Source organism: Staurois parvus, unplaced genomic scaffold (assembly GCF_062004578.1).
Source record: "Staurois parvus isolate SC_StPar_1 unplaced genomic scaffold, SC_StPar_1.0 ptg000235l, whole genome shotgun sequence".
NCBI classification, from domain to species: Eukaryota; Metazoa; Chordata; class Amphibia; order Anura; family Ranidae; genus Staurois; species Staurois parvus.
This window is the reverse complement of record NW_028318031.1, coordinates 9,548,049-9,569,102: the sequence shown is the minus strand read 5'-3', so window position 1 is coordinate 9,569,102 and position 21,054 is coordinate 9,548,049.

Below are 21,054 nucleotides of genomic sequence, written 5' to 3'. Positions count from 1 at the left end.
TTCCGGGCGACGCCAGCACATGCGCAGTCTCTTGGACCGGCAAGTTCAAGATGGTAAAGCCAAATTGCATGCACCCACGGCACCTTGTCCGACCCCATCAGCTATTGTGCTAGGCTCAGCAGCTCTGCTGCACACTCTGCTTATCCTTCATCTGCCTAACATTGCTCCAACTGCCTGCACATCTTTACAAGCAGGATCAGCTGCTCCGCTGTGTACGCTGTATACTCTGCAGAAACCTTGATCAGTTCATCACTGTCCACATCAGTGATAGCACCATATATAACCTGACCAGCAGGACTCTATGCTGTATACCACGTGTGAAAATACCTATTTGGGTAACATCATTTGATCCATTTAAGGAATGATTGCTTACACCTGAAAACCACTATCAAGGATTACAGAATTCCACTTACCCTGGATCCATGTTCGTTTGGTGGCAGGCTTGAAGCTAACTTCTTATATCTGTTCAGTTTTCTATAAATGCTGGCCTATGAATAGGTTATTGGTGAAAATACACTGCTGGAGAAATATATACAGTATACATTTAAGCTGGTATTATGGGATCGGTGTTAACACTTCATGATCTAGAATATATTGATCTCTCACTGAGATGTGCATTGTGTGGCTGCTGGAGTGTTTCAAATTTGGCTGCATGAGGTAATTTATTTGGCAATCAAACCACCATCTATACCACCATGATTTCTTTTTGGAACACTGTCTCTATATTGCACACACTAGTGTGAAACCCATCTTGAAAATACAAATTGAATCCGGTCTCTATGGGATATATATTGCTGCACCTGGTTTTATATCTCTATCCAGGTTTATATCATCTACAGCCTTGAGGACGTTCCAGAGAACTTATATTTTGTTTCAGTACTATTTTTTGGTCATATGTTTTGTTATTATTATCATGCTTACTATCCATCAATTTTTCATGTGATATCCAGATAATTGTTTAGAAATTAAGCGGACTATATTTTAATTTTAAATTTAAATTTACTTCATGACCTAGATTTCTATTCTACAGCTTTCTCTGGCACTATCCCTCCTATTCCCACATCTTACACCCATTTTATCTGGGTTTTCAATAACCCTTCCTTGGTGCTGGGACTATAGCATGCGTGGCGTCACCCCGGACAACCATTACATTCTCTTCTATTTTTTTCACTTTGGTAGTGGTGAGGCTCTCTCCTTTTATCATTGTTTTTGTTTTACCATGTGTATTGATTTGTGTTTTTACTGCAATTAAAGATTTAGACATTTTTCTTATTACAAACCGCAGTTTGACCTCTTTTGCACCCGCTTGACTTAGGCATCTTGTGCCTCTGTAATTGTTTTCCCTCCTCATGTGATGAGAAACAGTTTTCATTATTCCCTGTGACAGCATCACTAAAATTCATGCAGAGGCATTTTCTTGAATCTCAATTCCTATTGATGCAGCACACACCCCCGAACCACATCTCCCAAGACCTTTCCCTACACAGTGTGTGAACAGGCTCTTGGGAGTCAAGGCAGCATCATTGTTTGGTTGTAAAATAGAAATTAAAGTATGCATATGGAGTGCAACAGAGCAGGCTGGTGGATAGGCAGATTTATGTTGTCCAGAATAGGCTTAAAACAATGTTGGGTTTTAGGAACAGCAAAGGCAAAGGCACTGGGGTTGATTTACTAAAACTGGTGAGTTCAAAGTCTGGTGCAGCTCTGCATAGAAACCAATCACCTTCCAGTTTTTTGTAAAAGCTCAACAAGCTGAAGTTAGAAACTGATTGGCTACCATACACAGCTGCACTAGATATTGCACTTTCCAGTTTTAGTAAATCAACCCCACTGTATTGTTAGCCCAAATAGGGTGTTAGGACTGCACTAGATTTCTGTCAGATCTGCACTTGAAGCATTTTTAAAAAATGCTAAACTAATGACTGAATGATTTTTTTTATTTTGCCCTGACATACACTATATCATGTTTTGACAGGGATAGGAAAGGGGCTGATTTTGGAGATATCCTTTCCCACTGCAGTCCATTTTAATAAGGCTTCTTCCATTCCTGTTACACTTTTAATCTCTCTCAAATTGAAGTCTACATTTCTTACAGAGCAGGTATTAAGATAAGGGAATTGTATATAGAAAGCCAAATGTAGAACCCCCTCTACCCCCAGAGGTATGTGAGGGACCTCCAGTGGCAGGGTGGGCTGACATTTACCCCAGAGCTGAGTCCATGGCTAGAACTGGGGATTGCGAAACACTAGACACCAGTCCCTTTAGTGTCTTCAGGGCTGGAGCGAGCATTAGGCGGTTTAGGCAGCCACCTTAGGGCATCAGGATGGGAGATTCCATCCTTGTCAACTGTCCTGTGTTTTTGCTAAGCATCCAGTCTCAACTGTGCAATGAGCTGCATGCCAGGAATGAGCGCAGCCACACATTGCTGTACATGATAGGTGGCATACTGTGTATCCCGGGACCTCTCTTTCCTGGAACACTATATAGCCCATGTCCCCCACACATGCTTGCAGAGGGGGCATTTCAGTGGAGTGTTCCGTGGAATAATGTATAGCTGCCTGAGAAATTCCCTCTCTGCCTCCATCCTGCAGTACATCTAGGGAGTGAGGTGGTGCATGATTCCCAGGCAGTCACATATGAGCAGGATCAAACACTACAGGGCAATCCCCAGTGCGAACTGATGCCTGCCCTCCAGTACACACTAGATTGGGAAGAAGTTAATGGTAATGGCACAGGTGTGCTTGGAAGTGGGGTAGGAACTGGAAGCATTGGCGTGCTGGAGGATTGAGGATGGAACCAGAGGTGTTATGGGGGGGCCATTGGGTAACATAGGTGTACCGGAGCGGGGAGGATGGAGCAGAGGTGCACTGTAGAAGGGGGCTGGATTGGAGGCATAGGTGTGCTGGGGTAGGGGAAGGGATGACAACACATTTGTGCTGGGGGAAATTAAAGCACAGGTGTGCTGGGGAGGATGGAAGCCAAGGTGTGCTGAGGGGGATATTGGAGGCATTGGTGTACTGGAAGATGGGGGATAGAATCAGAGATGTGCTGGGGGGCAATTGGGAACATAGGTGTACTGGCATGAGGAGGATGGAGCAGAGAAGTGCTGGAGGAGGGGTTGAATTAGAGGCATAGGTGTGCTTGGGGGGACGTGGGATGCAAGTACAGGTGTGCTGGAGGGAACGGATGCACAGATGTGCTGTGGGGGTCCTGGCCCTGGTTCTCCATCTTATTTCAGCTTCCTCTTCAACCAGGCAAGACATGTTTCAAGGATCACTTCTGTCCCCAACCCAGCTCTCAGTACAAACCATATGTTAGGCCCAAACTGGCTACAGGCCTACCAGGTAAGGCTACATACATAACACCTTCCCAGACTGAAACCCCTGGGGAAAAAGCCTCAAGGTGAGACACAAATAGTAATACTCTCCTTCAGCATGCTTCAATGACAATGTACCTCCTCTGGTTTGCCAGAGGGAGCATAAATGTTCATAATCCAGCAGTACTGGGGCCTCTCACTCTAATGCCAAAGGTGACACCTACTGGCAGCACGGAGAAACAACAGCAACACTGAGCTTTGGGGAAGACCAAAGGAGTGCAGCACTACATATCATCTTGGGCTGTTTTTGACTCAACAAACTACATTTAGATAGTCACCCCTACTTAGAACAGGGTGGCTACATAAATATAACAGATTAGTTTGACTTGTAGGCAAGATGTTTTATTCTATTTAGTGTTTTGAATTTTTTGCTTGTAAGAGTCTCTAGCACTTTAAATGGAGTCTATATAACTGGGTAATACTCCATGTTTTAATTTGTTGTAAATTTTAGAATATTTCCCAGTGTGTCACTTTGACCATTCAGGGCAATGTTTGGAAATATTTTACTGAATTATTGTATGCAGTTGTGCTGAAAGATTTGTGACCATAACCAAGCTAAGTTTTCAGATAACTTTTAAGTGATAGAAAGCCAATACGCCAGTTATACCTACATTTCTGTCCCTAGACAAAGTCCCTACATCAGACTTTGTTGACAGTCTATTTCCACAAGGCACTTAAGAATAATGATAAATTTGAAAGCAGCTCAGCACCTAGACAATAGAAAACGCACAAGTGAATGTCGTTCTAAAAGAACATTAGTTACATGACCTGTTATTGAAGTCATCAGTCTAGTTCCTTTTCCTAGTTGTATTTGTACAGTGATGCACTTTAGAAAATAAGTGGGATGTTCCTGAAAGTGCACAGACTATGAACAAGGTAACAAAACAACAGATGGTTAGACTGCATAAACTCTTACATAGTATTCTGCTCTCTTTTGCTTTGTAAAGGCAACCTGTCAGGACAGCTTTTACCTGTCACAGCTTGTCGCAGATGTTCTCTTCAGTACTGGAGGCTACCAATTTTTGACTTGCAGGAGCTATGCAAATTCCATCCAAGGCAGAGCAGACCTGTATGAATCACACACAGTAATGTCCCTTACAGCTAGCAAAACAATACCATTATGCTAACTTCACGCTCAAGAACAGACTTTAAAGCTGCACGCTAAACAGATATCCACTTTAAGATCAGGCCTTTTCTGACACTTTTAATTTACATGTAAAAATCAGTTTTTACTAGAAAATTACTTAGAACCCGCTAGCATTATATATTTTTTAAACCAGAGGCCCTAGAGAATTGTGGGTGTTGCAATTCTGTATGTCACACTTTATTTCCTAATTATTTTTACACTGTCATTTTTTTTATTTTTCTTATTACTTTTATTGTTATTGCAGGGAATATCTCCCTGATGATAGCAATAGGCAGTGCCCTTTACTGAGAGATCTGGGGGCTATTATACTCCAGATCTATCCTCTGCCCTTAAAAGCTTTGGATCATACCAAGATCATTATGGTCTGATGCTTTTTTTCTAACCAATAAAGGTTTATTTACAACTGTGAAACCAGAAGTGATGAAATGCTTTTAGACCATAGAAATGATCAGAGCCATTCCAGGCTCCGATCAGCTCTATGGTCAGCTGCTATTTTATGCTATGCAACTTAAGGAGCTCCTCGAAATAATAGTTTACATAATTACTGTATTTGTAATTTGTACTTTTATAGTGATCCAGCTATAGATATCAAGATATAGCTACATTGTTACCAACATTATAATACTCATTATATATATACACGATGAATTTTTATAGCAATTTTATAGTAATATTTATATAATCAAAATATGTATCTACTATATTTATCTATTTTACACAGGACCCTTATGGTCTTCCGTATTTTAATTTATTTGAAACACAGATCGACTTGTAAGTATTACTTTAATGTAATTATGTTTATTACTTTTAGTTACTTTTTCTAGTTTTTGGTATGTGTTAGCTTGTCTTGATGCTTAATTGTATGTGAGGTGCTGTTAGTCTTCTTTGTTGCCCATATAAACCATTTCCTAGATGGCCTCCCCCATGGCCTGATGAAGGAGCATGGATTCTCCAAACACAGGCCAAACCCACCGCACTCAACCACTCTGGGTGATGTCATCTCTGCTCTCCCAGGGTTCTTGGACCATCCAGGAAGTGCTGGAAGCCACCAGCACTGCCAAATGCTCCATACCATTGCAGAATTCAGCACAGCTGGTCAACTGCAGTGGTGTCTGCCTTCACATGATGAGCACTTTAAATTCTTCTATCTTATAAGTTTACAATTTGTTGTCCTTGGAATAAATATTGGGTTCTTCCTGTGTTTCGCCTACAGAGTATCTTCTAGCTTTACAGCAGAAGCCACTGATCCAAGCATTCTGGATATTGGACATAGAGACTTTTATTACTCCAGTAACACTGTGGACTCTATTTTCCTTTGTAGTGCGCCAGACTATTTCTCATTTTGTTCACTCTGAAGCAATGCCTATTTTATTGACCAGACATTTTTCTTCTCAATCCCTTCAAGGATGCACTCCTAATTATTTTCAAAAATTGCCAACTATGATAAAAAACCACTAAATTTATTTATTTAATAAATGAACAGTGTTAGTAGTTTAGTTTGACCTGGTATCAGCCTCTTGCAGTCCCTGCACAGTAGGGCTGACATGAGTGTGAAGAAGCAACAGAGCCATCCATTTGGTTTAAAGAGTGTGTTGATAGGAGGAGAAAGCAAAATGACAGAGAGATGAGCTTATCACTGTTCTTCTTCTCATTTCACTGTTTAGTCACAAAGTGGAGAGGGTCTATAACAACCTGGGCTCAGCAAAAGTGAGCTAAATGATGCTGGTCATCACACTAAGGACATCTTGTGGTGAAAAAGAAGTACTTCAGGGGACAGCTCTGGGTTGAAAGTGAACATAGCAGCAAAGGCTACTTTTTAACTATAACTTATGTTTGTCTGAAGCGTTATGTTAGGCGTTAAAATATGCATAAATGAATATACTGTATGTGTACATGGCGTCATTATACTATAGATGGGTAGTTCATCATTCAATAGGTTTCTTTCTTCTACTGAAGGACAAATAATACATTTACCCATTAACTGCTTTCCCGTCACCCTATAGCAAAAATACTGCTACAGGGCGGCAGGGCTGGGCAAAATCACGTATATATATGGCCTCGGCTGTCAATCACTGGGTCCCAGCTGGTGATTCCCTGTTGGGACCCGGCGATCGCCAAGTATCACTGACGGGGGAGAGACCTGCATGTAAACAATACAAATCTCTCCTCTGTCAGCTCCTGCACATTGCTTTGTATTTCTCTGCATCAGGGGCGGACTGACAACTCATGGGGCCCCCAGGCAATAGGGGATCATGGGGCCCCTGTGTCCTTGTCCACACTCAAAGCACACCCAAATAAGCCTATAAAAAAGGTGCCAGGGGCATTTCATGGGGCCCCCTACTGACCCCAGGCCCTCGGGCAGTGCCCAAGTGCTCGAATGGTCAGTCCGCCCCTGCTCTGCATAGCAGAGTAATACAAAGCAATATGCTTACATAGTGAAACAGACAAACAGCACACAGTAAAACAGCACACAGTTAACCCTTTGATCACCCCAGATATTAACCCCTTCCTGCCCAGTGCCATTAGTACAGTGTCAGTTTCCCTCCAGTGTCAGAATGCCTACCATAGTCCCGCAGTCTCACTATAAGATGCTGATCGCTGCTATTACTAGTAAAAAAAAAAATTCCAGTATATATGCCGCCATTTGTATACCAAATATCTCCCAAACACATTTGGGAAGTTTAAGGGATTAAACCTGTCTTCCTCCAATGACCTGTCTGAAAGTTTGATGAGCACAATGAGTTGCAGTCTAAGGGAAACAAACAGGATAGGACATGATCATCTGGAGACCAAAGACACACCCTGCTGCACAGGCTTATTCTTTATACAGTATTTAGTTCAAAACAGTGAATATCGAAGGTACACAAAACCACAAGTGGGAATCTTACAATAAAAATGTTACTACTTCATCTATTTGGTGATATACCAAAGATATATTCCTAAAATTATACACACATATACTTAAGGCAGAACTAAATTCTCTGAATTAACTAATGTTAATCTTTATGCTACAAGCATTAGTAAATAGATAGGAAGATATATTATATTTACTTGTTTGAAACGTTTTTATTTTTTTTATATTACTTTAGTTGTCTTCCTGGTTTCTAGCCTAGGTCAAAATGATGTCATACATCCCAGAAGTCTTCATAGGCATTTTTTTTTCTTTTATCTGCCCCTACTCAAGATGGATGCAGCTAGAAATCCTAGGGGGTGTTTTTCCAAGGCATTTCACAACAAAATAAAGTATGGATACATGGATGCATAGGTGAGTCTGCTGTGAATATTAAACCTTCTGAGTACAGCGACCACCAGCCCCCCAATCCTTACCTGAGCCCCCACTGATCCAGCGATGTTTACGACAGCCTCTGGTGTCTGAGGGCTCCTTCTCCTTATTGGCTGAGACAGTCACAGCCATTGAGCCAATAAGGAGAGACCGGGGGGGGGATAGGGCCGAGCCATGACTCTGTGTTTTATGGATGCACAGAGCAGTGACTCAGGTATGAGCATGCAGTGTGGCTTTCCCTGGGGGTACTGCTCAAGGGGGAAGAGCCAGGAGAGTCAGCGGGGACCCAAAAAGAAGAGGATCAGGGGTGCTCTGTGCAAAATCACTGCATCAAGCAGGTAAGTATAGACATGTTTGTTATTTTTTTAAAAAAAACAAAGCTTTAGTGTCACTTTAAGTTCCACTTTAAAGTGTATCTATGGCTAAGATGCAAAATCATGCATTCATTTCCACTTTGCATTTCAACTATTTATAGCCTACTCCAATTACTCTGAATGATCTTGAAGTCTGTAAGCTTACTTTGTAAAGATCCCCACACATTTACTTCCTTGAATTCTGAGACACGTATTATTATTATTATTATTACTACGAGTTTATATAGCGCCAAAGGGTTTGCTCAGCACTGTACAATAGGGGGGACAATACATGGCACAGTACAACAACAACAAACAACGTACGAGGGGTAAGAGGGCCCTACTCTTACGAGCTTACAATCTAGGAGATTCACTAGGCCCTATGGGTGGTCTCTGCTGTGTCACACATTTCAGAGAGCCTGCCATCTGAATTACAGAGGTGATGAGAGGAGGAGTCTCAGGAGGCAGAGTCAGTACACAGGGATCATTGATTGCAGGAAGCAAGGTACCATGGGATATGTAGTCCTTAGAAATTGAAAGTAAACAGCAGAGGAGAAGCTGCAAAGCATGCTGGGAACCAAGGCAATTGTGGAAAGAGATGACCAGAAGACAGGCAGAACTCACAACATTTAAAGGAGATATTTCAAGTAAACCTTTTGCATTGTCAATAATAACTATTGCTCCTATTGCTATTACAATGCCGATGTTATAAAATCAAAGTGGATGATGCGACCATAGATCTCCTTTAAAAGGCCAATACAATCCAGGCGCATCAAAACAAAGGTGTACAAAACCCTACAGTTCACTTTTATTAGAAAGAAGCCACAGGCTGAGGAAAAAAACCCTACCCCTATGCCACCTAAATCACTTCTATAGTCCATAGAGAGGTCAGGGATTACATTTAGTTTGGTTTTAACATGGCTGAATAGGAAGAATACATTTATGAGGTTTAAAATATACCCTCAGTACTAAAAGCATTACATGTCAGCATAGCTGCAGCTTTACAGCAACATTTAGAAACAGCTTAAACTGATCTTCGTGTCCCAATATAAGGAATGCTCATATATCATTCATGTTTCAACTGGTCTACGTTGCTCTGGGCTTGTTTCGTGACAGCATTACTGTTATCAGGAACATAGTATACTCATGATGCTACCTAACCTAAACCTGATTCATAATTTTGACGAGTATGCTGTCACATGATTGGAAAAACATACATTTCAGAGGGATTTATCAGTCTATCAAACTTAAAGTGTATGCCCAGCAAAAATGTTTGGATAGGGTAGTAAAGGGATAGAAACCCTATCACTTTTCTACCACTATTTTGGGCTCAGTTAGAGAGATTTACCTTCATTTTCTATCCTGCTGACAATGTGTTACCAGACAGGAAGTGAAGGTAACTCTCCAAATGCAACAAAGATATAATTAACAAATGCTACTTGGTTAAATGAAGGCTAAAACCCCATCAGATTTTTATTTTTGCCTATTTCCCTGTAGCAGATTTTTCCCTCACTTCCTGCCTGGTTAAATTTTTCTCAGCAGGACAGGATGTGAGGGGAAATCTGTAATGGAGCCCTGGATAGCAATCATAACTTGATAAAAATATTTTTGCTTGACATCCACTTTGAGGTGCCAGTATTCATTTTTTTTACCAGATCACTTGAGCAAATTGGGTTTGCCAGCAAAGCAAATGCTATTTTCTGGGCACACCCTGTCTCAGAGCTAGGTCCCTGGATTCACTGTAACACAAATTGCTTCACTGACCATTGGGTATGGCCACAATATATTTTCAGCCATTCAGTTTCTACTGATGCACATAGGTCAGTTTTGCCCCAAAGACTTGAAGGTGTAGAGCCTGGTGTGTCAGCAGTCCTTTTATGCTACCCAGCAGATTGTTTCCCTTCTGCTGCACAGACTTTATTTTAGTTCTATCCAATGCTGTGAAAGACGGCACCGAGAGAGGGGAACAGAACTGCAGCCTAGGATGAGCCCAGCCATAGCACAGGGAACAAGATGGGACCTGATCAGCTTGGGGAGAGCAGGATTGGCCATCATTCAGCTTGGAAGCTAAGTTCCACCATAGTGTGTTACTATTGCCATTATCGCTTTGTTTAACGGGTTCTGCTAAGGGGAGGCTTTACTTTTCTCTATGCACCATATTACTCAGTTGGGGAAAGGGTAACAATGCCAGGCAGGACTGAGTTAAAGTGATTGGAAAGGATACAATATTTAAAAAAAAACTAATACTTACCTGTTATGTACAATGGTTTTGCACAAAGCAGCCACGATCCTCCTCTTTTTGGGTCCCCCGCCAGCATTCCCCCCCTACTGAGTTCCCCATAGCAAGCTGCTTGCTATGGGGGAACTCGAACTTTGTCGCTCCAGAGTTGGCTCTGTATGTCCATAAGACACACAAAGCATTGCTTGGTTCCGCACCCCTGCCCTCTTCTCACTCCCTGTGATTGAAAGGTGCAGAGGAGGGAGAGAGTCGAGAGACCCTCTGCCCTTGTGTATAGAAGTGGATCGAGATCAGGCTCAAGAGAATACATTAGGTTAAAAAACCTTCTGACGTTAGCACCACTTTAATGTTCCACTGGCCAGTGAGTAGGTAAGGCTTGCCATACTCAGACTGTACTACCATTAACATTATTGTAGGGCTGTCTTGGATATGCTATTCTGCTCTCACCCCACAGTGTCAACATTAATATTGTATTTACAGCTGTGTTGGTGTCATTCTCCTACTTTGGACTTTTGAGTTCAGCTAGGGTGGATTGCATGGTATTAGAGCACACTGAATTGTGTCTTGTGATATTGAGTCTGTATTATCTTTCCAAAATTCCGGATGAAACCTCTGCACACTGCTATACACCCTTTTTTAGTTCACATACAGTTCACATACATTGCAATATGTGTTTAAGCTGCCAGTGACAAGACTTGAACCTTGTAGCTCTCCTACACTTTGTGTCTGCCCCATCTTGGCATTTGCAGTTTACAGAGTGGGAACTGGCCAGAGAGGGGTTACTTTGACCCAATTATCCAGCCTAACATGTACTGAAATATGTGAAACCAAAAAACCCTGTTTTTTTTTATTGCAAAGTTTGCTAGAAAGAGAGTACTGCAGAGTGCAGGGGATTCAGCTAAAAATTTTAGCGTTAACATGTGGTCACACCCCGTTTAATACCTGATGGATTATATACATGTAGAAGCGGATTTGAGCACAGGTATGTCTTACTTTTTTGTATTAGCTTTAAAACTGCTGTCTAATCCAGCTTTCTTTACAAGATTTTTTGCGTTTGTTAATAAATCTCATCTAAATCGTTTCAGTAGTCACTCAGATCTAGGTACAGGGTGAGTCATCACTTATGAGGGACAGGAGGACCCAAAAAATCCAGATGCTCCCGCTACATATAATTTAGAATAATGTAAATCTAAAATTGATCAAGGCCCCATTCACACCTAACGTTTTCTAAACTCCCTTTTTTTATGTGCTCGTTTTTTTGTGTTATACATACAGGTCAGGCCATTCATTTCAATAGGCTGCCCTACATGCGACAAACGTGGCAAAGTAGCACATGTAGCTTTTTGCCACTTGGAGCCACTTGGTGCCTTGAGAATTTTTTACTGTGCATTTTGCTGTGTTTGTTGCATGTTTTCCTGCAATGCAAAATGTACCATATGCTTGCACCATATGGGGTCCCATTAAAAACTAATGGCACTCAGCAACGCACAACGCATTTTTAGCATGTTTTGTAAACATGTGCAAAAACTCACAATTTTGCCCACATTTATAAAATGCCCAGGTGTCAATGGAGCCTAAAAATCAGACTGTAAATAGGTAGTGTAAAGAAAACTTAACCACTCTTTTCAAATTTTGAACAGTAATGCTTTTAAGTGTTAAAGTAGAACTCCCCTATTAAAATATATGCCATTGCGCTTACAGTTTTCTCTTATTCCCCCTGAAAAGTCCCACAAATACCCATCAAGCTTGCCTGTGAAGTCCTAATAATTCACCTTCCTGTAATGGTGTGGCAATGCTGCTACATTGCTCATGAATTCATAGTAGAGTTGGCACTCTCTTGTGCCTGCTTGCATCACAGTGGGATGAAAAATGTTGCAGGGAAGTGTCTATCAGCATTTTCACTGCTAGTTCACTAGACTGTAGCCTGTCAATCAGCACCTGGCCACTCCTATTGCTACCCTCTGCTTTTATAGATTGACAGTACTGCCTCTGTTGCAGAAACCTCCTACTGTGAGCTGCAGAATCTGGGAGGGGGAGTGTGTGAGACACAAATGAAGAAAGATTGTGGCTCAGTCAGGGAAGGCAAAGAACGTTTGTTTACTATAGATTGTAAGCTCCTTGAGGGTAGAGACTGATGCAAATGTGATGTTTGTAAAGTACTATGTAACTGTTGACAGTAATAAATAAATTAATAATACATAAATACTTTATGAATCTTGTGCATTACATAGTAACTGGTTTGGTTACTTACCAACATTTCAATACTGCTCCCTGGGATAAAGTTAACCTTTTCCACAGTCTACCTCAGGCCCAGTGACCAGTGACAGTCTACCTCAGGCCCAGTGACCAGTGACAGTCTACCTCAGGCCCAGTGACCAGTGACAGTCTACCTCAGGCCCAGTGACCAGTGACAGTCTACCTCAGGCCCAGTGACCAGTGACAGTCTACTTCAGGCCCAGTGACCAGTGACAGTCTACCTCAGGCCCAGTGACCAGTGACAGTCTACCTCAGGCCCAGTGACCAGTGACAGTCTACCTCAGGCCAGTGACCACTGACAGTTTACATCAGGCCCAGTGACCAGTGACAGTCTACCTCAGGCCCAGTGACCAGTGACAGTCTGCCTCAGGCCCAGTGCCCTGACCCATCCACTTACTAGAGTGGCTGGCCCAAACTCTAACTCTAACTGAACCAACGACTCATGGCCTCCAATTACAGTAATAAATGTCCTTTTGAGTTTATTTTATTTATTAGTTTATTTATTGCAGGTACTTACAGCTGTCAATTTAAACATTTGAATTACTGTGTATGTGCAATAACTCAAATATAGGTGACACTGTGATCCTGAGCGATCACCCGGGACGCGTTATCACCAGGATTGAGGTTCTGAGCTGAAATCATGTACAGTATGTACCTGAAGTCAACTTGTTACTGATACTGTAATTTCCTGCAGAGCTGAATGGGAAAACAATACAGCTGTCTATGCTCCCAAAACTAATATTCTTACAGGAGGGGAGAAAACAAGAATGTATTTTTGCTTCTTCATTTCCAAATACAGGTTGGAGTGGGTTCTGAACCAAACTGCATAGCTTATAGTATTATTACTAGTCTTGTTCTCTAAGTCATTACTGAACTGAGCAGATATAGAACGAGGGCTTCTCCATATCTCTAATAGACCATTGATGGCCTCATTTGTCCCTTCAATCCCTTGGGAGCAAGTAGCAATGGGGTTGATAAACCCTGAGCAATGCCCTGAAATAGCAATTCCACACATCTAAGGTATGGGATCAAACTGGGGTTTGCTCTTGCAGGTGTTGACAGAGGTTGTGGGAATTTAATTCTATTTTTATTATAAAGTGGACTTATTATTTAACCCTTTTGCTTTTGGAGCCTTTTTTAAATTTTTTGCAAGCATTTTATTTTAACATCATAATAATGAACCCCCACACTTGACCTTATACAGAATCTGACTGCTGTACTTGGGAACCCTGAACAATAGATTCCTAAATGTACAAATACAAACATAAACAAGTGCACGGTCTCTTTAAATCACCAGTGTTTAATCACTGATAACGCCTGTGATATAACCAGTTACCACATAAACTAGTTACCAAGTTACCAACATAAAAGGAGCAAATATGTGAACTCCCAGAGGACACCTCCGGCCGTCTGCCTCTGAGCTGGTTTGACAGTTTTTAAATATGTAAGGGGTGGGGCCACCCGGTGACATCACCCGTGTGACCTCGCCCCCGTGTAACATCATTGACCGGGGCATGCTGGTCATTGACATCACATGGGGGCAGGGTCACATTCCAGATTCCGATAAGCCCCCTGCCCGCAGACCCCCACAACCACAGCCCAGGGTTGTGGGGAAGAGGCCTTTGTCCCCATTAACATGGGGACAAGGTGCTTTGGGGGGGGAGCTCCCCCTACTCCAAAGCACCTCCCCATGTTGAGGGCATGTGGCATGGTATGGTTCGGGGGGGTTGCCCATGCACTCGCTCGCCCTCCCCCTTTCCTGACCTGCCGGGCTGTGTGCTCGGATAAGGGTCTGGTATGGATTTTGGGGGGAATCCCATGCTATTTTTTTTTTATTTTGGCGTGGGACTTCTTCTCAAAATACATACCCGAATCCAGAATCAAAGGGCTTGGTATGGATGGGAGGGGGGACCCTACGCCGTTTTTTAAAGTAATTTTTTAATTGCCAGCAATTCTTTCTTTTACATTCAGCTGTCAGTGGGAAACACAGCTGAAACATGATGCATGCTTTTCGCTACTAAAATTCCACATGACTTGATAAAATAACTCATGCGGTATTTTAGTAGCCTTTTTTAGTGGATTCAAATGGGGTTTTTTTAAAAAATGCTATGCGGTATCCTACCGCATGCTCATTTGAATGTGAATTGTGCCCTGGATGTGGACCAGTCAAAAAACACTTCTAAACGCAAAAGGTTATAAACACGGTTAACCGCGTTTACATGCGTTGTGGGAACTCGCTTCAAAGTGGTAGAGCTTTTCATTTTAAAAAAATGGGCTAAAAAGGCCCTGAAAAATAAGCAAGTTGCTGTGTGCGTTTAACCAAGCTCTACCATTTGAAGCGAGTTCCCACATATGGTGGCAGATGCCGTGGGCAGAATTGGAGATCCCGGCGATTGAAGTAAGTTCATCAGTTATATGAACTGTTTGGTGCACTATCTGTGTGTGCAGGTGAGGAGAACCTTGCTGAACTGTGTAACACTGTTGTGTGCATGACTTCAAAGATGGGGCGGTCAAAACAGAAAAAGGAGGCAATGTTTGCTCAAATGAGAGAGAGAGCCCTGTGGCTAGGGGGTTATATACCGCATGCCCCAGCCAAGCCGGGAAATTTAGATGTGGGTGAGTCTGCTGTGGACTGGTGCAAGCGGCACCTGGCAGCATTGAACCAACCTAAAGAGGAAAGCAAGCCAACCTTCAGTGCAAGGAGAGAGCTGCAGGATGTCCGTACCTGGGAAAGAGGTGTTGTTGCCCTTGGCAACGCTGCTGCAGTTAAACCAGTAGCTGTTGTGAAAAATGTGAATGTGTCATAGCTTGAGAGTTGGTCCAGCAGAGAGAAGCCTATGCTATGTGCAAGGAGAGGGGCTGAGCAGAGGCCAGGACCAAGAGTGAAGGCCCATAGCAACACAGAGGAGGCCAGTCGGGCTGTCTGTGTACGGGGGGCTATGTCGTACAAGGATCATGGCAAGTGGCATCAAGAGGAGCCAATACAGCGTGTTAGCCAGCAAAGTTCTGCTTGGAGAGTGCAATCTCCCATGGCGACCGGAGAAAAAATATTGCCTGGAAGGAGGAGCTGCATTGGAGATGTGGCTCAGTATCCCAATAAAGAGAAGTGTGGAAATATACCCTGCGTGGAATGTGGTCAGTGGGGGCATGGGATCTTTTACTGTCCCAGACTCTGGAATACCGCTGATACTGGGCAAATGTCTTCAACTGCAAGCCCAGATTCTTGTTTTAAAATGTTGGCAGCCGCCTCTGGCAACCAAGAGGAAGTTCCTGTTTGGCCTGCAGGGGGTGCCAGAGAGTCCATGGAGCCTATGAGGGTGTCTGTTACTTCACCCTGGGGCAAGGGAAAAGTTGCCAAGGAAAGTGCAGTTGAGGATGCGTTTGAGAAGACGCACTCAAATGAAGATGGTGACACCTACTACTGTGGTGGGTAAGACTGTGTGTGATAAAACCATGGCTGGGACTGTCATGTTGAGAAGGACTGGTTATGAGACTGTCCATTCTGATGTAGGAGTGACCCCAGTTAGTTGGGCCACTGAATGTGCTTTTGAAAGTGACTTTTCCCTGTGCAGTGCCTTGTACAGTGGGGATTTAGGGGTTAAAGTAAAACCTGTGCGTGGTTCTCAAAAAGAAAGCGATGTCACTAATGTGTGCCAGTCATAGGTTGGTAGTGGGCTAGTACAGCCCACAAGAGCTACAAATGCTGATGATATTGTTGATGATGTGAAATGTACTGCTGTTGGGAAAACCCTGAGCTCTTGCAGTGCAAAAGCTGTAATTAAAGATGGGTCATTTCCCATAGCAACTGGTGGTAAGACAGCACAGGTGTCCTTGGACATCTCCAGGGGTCTCCGTGTATTGGAGCCGGAGGTTGCCCTGGACAACTGCGATGTCACTCTGGTGGAGCAGAGTGGAACTGCACCTTGTAATAGGAGTGTGTTGGTGCAGCCTAATAATACTGAAAGTGTTCAGGTGAACAGCGGGTTAATGCAGCCTGGCAAAAATGCAAATGTGTGTGTAATTCAGGAAGCACCACCAGAGCAAAGTGGTGGATGTGAGGTATTGCAACCTGCAGGTGTTACCCAAGTCTGACATGATCCAGAGTGATTTGTGCAAGGGATCTACAACTAAGCCCGTCTATTCTTATGTGTCTCCTTGGGCGGATGGTTCGGTGCTGAGGAGCACTGGCGAATTGAGCACATATACAATGGATTGGGATAGTTGGGGTAAAAGGCTAATCTCGTTGATAGATGAAGTTTTTATGCAAAAAAATAAGGTGGACACTGTTTCTGCTGTGCCAGCAGGAGGATCTATAGAACAGCCTATAGATAAGGGCGTGTATACAGCAGAGACTTTGTCTGTGACCCACAAAAGTGATGTTGGCATGGAGTGTCAAAATGATGTTGTCACTGGGAATGATCAGGGGCAGCTTGTGGATGCTGAGATGTTGAGAGTGAGCCCAGCCCATGGCAGCGCTCTGGTGGAGCACCAGGCTGTGGTTATCTCCAGCTTGAAGAAGGTCCCTTTAAAAATTTCAACTTCTCAAGTCTCAGCAGGTGAGTCTCTCAGCGTTCCCAGTGCCCTAAATATGGTCAGGAAGGTCTTAGGTTTAGAGTCAAGTGGTTGGGTTGTAACCAAAGTATTAAAGGAGATGCTTGAACTTTGGAATGTACAACTAATGTATACTGGGGTGTCTCCTTCACAGTCGGATGGTCTGGTACTGCGGAGTACCACTAGGTGGAGCACCGAATGGCTGGCTGTACAGATCAAAGGGAAACAAGAAAGTTGTTTGTTTCGGAATTTGTTGATGGTGTTAAAAGTTGTATCAGGGTATGCTGCTGGACTACCTGTCAATGTATTTGAGAGAAGTTTTGGAGAAATGAGAAATGAGTCAAAGGTTTCACCTCCTAACAGCCAGGTGGGAAGCATTTCTGCTGCTATAGTCCAGGATGGTGCTGGTCAGTTGTCAGTGAAGGGCGTGTGGACAAACCACATGAGATGGAAGGGCTGAGCATGGACCAGAGAACAGCAGAGATCCTGACCATTTCTCAAATGGATGTGCATAAAGAAATCAGGGTCATTGGGCCGACAAAGAGGTTTATGTAGCAGGTCTGATAAGACACCTGACATACAGGGACAAATGGTATGTGAAAACTGGCAAAATGGATCAGAAGAGAGCTCATCTGTACAGCATTTGGATACAGATCCAAGTGGTGTAGAGAAAGTTAAAATGGTGGGACAGCCACCTGCAGATTGCATGACACCAGGTGAAGTGGCATTTTGTGAGGTTCACGTGGGTGATGGCTGCCCTATGGTGTGTGTGCCCTCTGCAGACACTGTCCTAACAAATGCTGGAAAAGATATTGAAAGGTGTTATATTGACTGGAATATAACTGTTCATGGTAAACTGAATGCTGTGGTAATGAGTCATGCAGGTTTGATAGCTAAAGGTACAAGAAATCAGGGGGGTGCTCCTGGTACAAATACAGTAGAAATGGTTCCCCTACAGCCTTGGGACAGTAATACTGAGAGAGGTATTAGGAAACCTGAGCACCTGAAGCAAAGGGGCAGAAAGGTCGATAGAAAGGCCAAGGGGACCCTGTTAAGATCTCAGGAGAGAAAGTGTTTATGGAAATGCACCCGGAAAAAGAATAGGGAAGGTCTGAGTAGAGCCCATAGCAGAGTGACAATGGGGCTTGGGGAGAGACACCAAAGGAGTCATTGGGTAGAGTTCCCCTTTAGGAAAGGTATGGTCAGACCAGATTGGACCCCTATAAGTGAGAGCTGGCACAGAGGTGCCAGAAGATATAAGTTGTGTGTTCTGCCCCCTACGGGGTCAAAACAAAGGGGGGGATATGTGACAGTGTGGCAATCTGTCACCCAGGATTCTCAACAAGGCAGGTTGAGGGGCTCCAGGGTAAGTGTTTGATACGGAGGAAAGTGGCTTTTCCCTTTCCTCCTTTGTTTGTAAGGTCCATTTTGAGATCTGGAGCCTGGAGATTTCAAAGAGATCTGGGAGGGATGAAATCTCCAATCCTGGGACCAGGTTTTGGGAATGGCCAGGAGACTGATTGCACAGGTGAGAGAGAGTCAGGATCAGGGTTCTGGGCTCAACCCCGGCAGATAGGAGTCAGGAGGGCTCCATCCCAGCAGATAGGAGTCAGGAGGGCTCCACCTGGAAGACAGGAGTCAGGAGGGCTCCTCCAAGGAGAGGTGGAAGCCAAAAACGGCAAGGAGCTGCTTGGGAGTAGCTGTGTGCTAGTGGCTAGCTGTGTGCAAGAGCCATTTTTGAAGGAGTCTGCAGGAGACAGATGTAAGCCTGAAGAGAAAGGCTAGAGAAAGATTGTGTATAGCTGAGAGAGCCAGGAGGCTGAATTTTGTTTATGTGGATGATAGATACTCCTGTGTGGGAAACTTCTGATGTTTTGAACTTTCATTTAAATAAAAGTGGGCTAAAAAGGCCCTGAAAAATAAGCGAGTTGCTGTGTGCGTTTAACCAAGCTCTACCATTTGAAGCGAGTTCCCACAGCGTTTACACGCATTTGCAAGTGTTTGGCGTTTGAAACACCGGTAAAATCTACTCCTGAACGTAATTTTGCTGCGTACTACTGTAAACTCAACTGCCTGTAAATGACTGTGTACATGGACACATAGGAAAACATTAAGGAGAGTTCAGGGGCTGCTGAAAAAAACTCAGAAAAGCTCCTGAACGCCAGTTTATCAGCTGCAATGTACATGAGCCCTAAGTCTGTTCATGTTGTACTATGAGACTTTTTTTTCTCTGCACTGGTGGCAGGGAGACTTTTACAAATAAGGTGTTTTTATTTATTTTATAAAAGTTTATTTTCTTAAAACAAATTTTTTTTATAACTTTTTCGTGTCCCGGGGGGCTGATAAGCTCTATGTGATAGCATAGTGCAAGTGACAGGTTCTCTGTAAGGAGACATAAGCGGTCTATTAGACCCCCTAATATCACCCCAGCACTCTGCTGAAGCCTTTTGAGCACAAACTGTGCTCTATTAGTTTTTTCCCTGACCAGAGCAGCCAGAAATTGACAGATATAAATCTGAAAGTGCTCAAAGCTGAGAGCTTCTGTGTTCATTCTGTACTGTAGAGATCAGGGTTGATACACAAGGGTTAAAGCCTGAATCTGGACTTTTTACATTTAAAGGTACCCCAGGCATAGGTAAAATAAAAAATCAGCTCTGGTTGCAGTACTTACCTCCTCTATGACACTGTCCACTACAATAATTTCTCAGTCTTTTTCAGGCTGAAATAATCCCAGCATCATTCAAGCTGGAAGACTGAGGACATTCTGTGAGTGCTGGGCATCATAGACCTGAGGGGGCATTATTAGCAATGAAGTGTAATGATGCAGAGATCAGCACTTATGTTATTATGTTAACACCACTCTTTGCATAACTGAGAACTGCCTACCATCAGAAGATCCAGAGAAGAAGAGAACCCCTTGGAACACATGACTGGCTTGTAGATAAGTGTAAAAATGCTGTGGATTGGTGTTCTCATTTAATGTGTATGCAAACATACTTTTTTTCTTAAAGATTGAGATAGGGGTAGACCCTCTGTCAAGTTTTTATTGATGTCTGTGTACACACTAGGAAGATTCACTTCTGTACATCTTGGTGACCACTATTATCTTTTTTTTTTAAATCAAGAGGTAAGTTTATTGAGCGTAACAAGAAGTCATCCAGAGCTCATAATAGAAGTTATGGAGAAACACAACATGCAAATACACCAGTACATAGAGATGGTGACCACTATTTTCAGGACACATTGAGGTCAGAGTTAAAATTTTGGAGCTGTCACTAGAAGAAGAGGTCTTCCAGTGGGGACATATGTTCTGGTGACAACTGTCTAAAACAGGATTTTCTCTCACTTTGCTGAGATTTCCTCTCATTTCCAGTTGCTTCTTCATGATAGGAAGTGTCCATCTTTAATTTAAAATAATGTTTTGGGTCTACATACACACATTTGGGTAAGGATAACATATTATTATTATTATTATTATTATTAAGCAGGATTTATATAGCGCCAACAGTTTACACAGTGCTTTACAACATAAAAATGAAGATTTCATACTTGCAGTTTAGCAACTTTAGCATAATTCAAGGAGAGCTTGGCCAGTATACAGTACATGTTGATTAGAGAAATGTTTCATAATGTCTAAGATTATTTAAATTGCAGGGTAATCTATCAAAGATAATAATCATCTTTTTAACACACCAGTTTTAAAATTCATCCAAGGACTGTAAAGTCTTCTTCCAGTTTTTTGTTGTTGTGGCTATTTGTCAGTTTTTGTTCATTGTGTCTGATTCCCTTCTAGTTCACAGTTACATTTAAATTCCTGTTAACTGTGGTTGCTTTTCAAACAACAGAAGA